At 43.5% G+C, this 2981-nt stretch overlaps 1 pseudogene; it reads left to right on the top strand.

Annotated features, from left to right (window-relative positions):
- The first annotated feature begins 295 nt into the window (after positions 1-295).
- LOC135575061 (zona pellucida-like domain-containing protein 1) lies at positions 296-2250 on the top strand (annotated as a pseudogene).
- Positions 2251-2981: the final 731 nt, after the last annotated feature.

The following is a 2981-nucleotide window of genomic DNA, read 5'->3' on the forward strand; positions in this document are numbered from 1 at the left end:
TCACACACAAAGTCACAAAGCCACCTGCTCTATGTTTACCATATAACTTTGAAGGGGACTGTGTAGGATTTCATGAATTTGCCTCCAGGATAAGACCTGGTGCTTTATCCCCAAAAGTGAATGGTTCCCACTACCTTAGACAACCCCACCAAGATGGTAATGACCCTGTTTCCAACCAATCCCAAGGAAGTATGAGAACTATATAACTAGTCCTGGTCCCTATATATACAACCTGTCGACAGTAAATGTACTACAGATTGCACACATCTAGGAATATGGAGTCATCCCATAGCATTTTATGCTAGTCTATAAATTGGATTTTGGATTTGCACATTTTGTGCTTGACATTGACATCTGTGTGTTTTGCTGCAGATCTTCAGCGAGGACAGATTGGTGAGATGGATTTATGGAGCTTCCTCATACTGACTTCCCTGTGGATTGTGGGCCATGATCAGGCCATCACCCCTGCTGAATGTGGGGCTTACGCCAGACAACCAGGTATAGTAACTACATCACTTCTACATTTCACCTCTTGTTTACTGTAGCTAATCCTAACCATCTCAGCTTCATCCAAGACAGTGTTTATGATAAAGGATTTGAGGTGGGCCTCCCGAGTGGCACGGCGGTCTAAGGCACTGCATCGCAGTGCTTCAGGCGTCATTACAGACCCAAATTCAATCCCAGGCTGTGTCACAATCGGCCGTGTTAGGGGAGGGTTTGGCCGTGGGGGCTTTAATTGGCTCATCGCGCTCTAGTGACTCCTTGTGGAGGGCCTGGCGCCTTCAGGCTGACTTCGGTCATCAGTTGAACGGTGTTTCCTCCAACGCATTGGTGCAGTTGGCTTCTGGGTTAAGCCGGCGGGTGTTAAGAAGCGCGGTTTGGCAAGTTTTGTTTTGGAGGATGCATTACTCGACCTTAGCCTCTCCCGAGCCCTTTGGGGAGTTGCAGCGATGAAACAAGATCGTAATAGGATCATAATTGGATTGCAAAAAGGGGGTAAAATACACAAAAAAAGGGTTTGAGGTGGATAGGATTATAGTCTTGTTATTAGAAATCATATCTGAAACAGCTATATTGCTTCAGAGCAGGGACACTTAAACTATAGTGGTTTATCTGTATACATTAGCTCAGAATACAGTTTAATGTTTTTAATCTTACTCAGTGTCTTCCTGCATCTATCAGAATACACAGACATCTCTGTGGTCTGGAGGACCTCCCCCATTGACCTCGCTATTCAAATCTGCCCTGCCATCTAGTCTGTTGATCCTGAACCACATCATGGATAACACAGTCTGTAAGGGAACTCTGAACACCAGAGTGATTCCTCCTGTCCTCAGATTCAGCTTTCCCCTTTGCCAAGGGGACGCCTGCGGGAGTGTCTTCTTGTGATTATTAATAGGATAATGTTTATGTATGCTCTCCTCTGCCCTGGAGGAGTGCTGTGATAGAGGGAAGGCTCACAGCACACCTTGACTGAGGGGAATGAGGGAGCAGAGAATGTATGTTTCTGTCAGAGGTTTTGACTCCTGTGAAACTTTTAAAACATTTGAAACTTACCTTATCACGAGCTAGAAAGTAACACTAAATTGAACGCCCATTTACGCTAAAGAACAGGTGATGGCTTTCAGTCTAAAAGAAACTTCAAGGGAATGAGAGATCTCATTTTCTGGTTTGCTTGTGTGCTGAAGGGGTGTCCTTCTGACAGAGAAAAATGCTATTTTGTACACACTATTGCACACAGCAACATTCAAAGCCTCATAGTCAACATGTGTTCCAGAAACAGGGATATTCTCAGGCTTCTTCAGCCTCCAGACGTTCAATGTGAGCGCCGTGGTCCGATCATACGACCCCAACATTGGAACGGTCACCTATAATGCTGAGCTCAAGTACTTTTACTCCTGTGCTTACCCTCTGGAGTACCTCATCAAGAACACGCTAGTGGACGTGTAAGTGAAAAGATTTACTGGATATATCGCTTACATTTGAAAATCAGACACTGCTCTGCAATTGAAACTGGGCACCCATACAGTTGTTTTGTTTGCAGCATGATATTACACAGTTCAAACACAATTCAAAGCAGTTGATCTTTCTGTGGGGAGAGTGTTAGCCTGGGTCCTGCTGTAGTAATCAGTCAGCTACACTGGATCTAGGTACTCTGTTTGACCTTTCTCTTTTCCCCTCTTCAGGTCAGCCTCCTCCATTACTGTGAAGAACAACAAGGGTAGCTTCATCAGTGAGTTCATCATCTGAGCAATGCCCTGTTAAGGTTAGGACAACACAACCAGCACCTACGTAACACCCCATTCATGTACACACGGCTGCGACATGGCAAAGTGCCAATTTGCCAATGTGCTGCCACCTTATGAAATAACTCTAAACCTCTACCAACATGTGGTGGCACATGCCTGATCATATGTCTGATCTTAGTTAAGTGTGATTTTATAATGGTGCCATCTTCCTTTCTTCCATCACCAGGATGCAAACTATACCACGCCCCTGGTTATCCCTTCTCTGGTTATTGAGGACTAATGTCTACATTCAGGTTTTAGCTGCCAACCTGACTTGCCAGTAAGAACCTTCTTGTTGTGTTCCCTCTTAGCCTTGGTAATAATTAATAATCAAACAGTTTTAGAATGTGTATAAAGTTGTGATCTGAATTGTCTGACTCAGTTCTGATGACCTCACTCTTTCTCTACAGATACCATGTGCTTCTGGACTGATGTTATGTGTCCGTCTCCCCACTGCTCTCCATCTCAACATTCATTCATCTCTTTATATCGTAAGTCAATAAAGAAAAACCAATCTTCAATCAAATATTGAAAAAGTGTTGGTTGCCCGGTTCATATCAAATGAGTATTCATTGTTTAAAAAAATATATATATATCACCTTTCTTTAACCAGGTAAGCTAGTTGAGAACAAGTTTTTATTTGCATCTGCGACCTGCGAATAAACAAGCGTACAGTCAATAACACAATAGAAA

Source organism: Oncorhynchus nerka, linkage group LG14 (genome assembly GCF_034236695.1).
Source record: "Oncorhynchus nerka isolate Pitt River linkage group LG14, Oner_Uvic_2.0, whole genome shotgun sequence".
In the NCBI taxonomy this organism is placed as follows: domain Eukaryota; kingdom Metazoa; phylum Chordata; class Actinopteri; order Salmoniformes; family Salmonidae; genus Oncorhynchus; species Oncorhynchus nerka.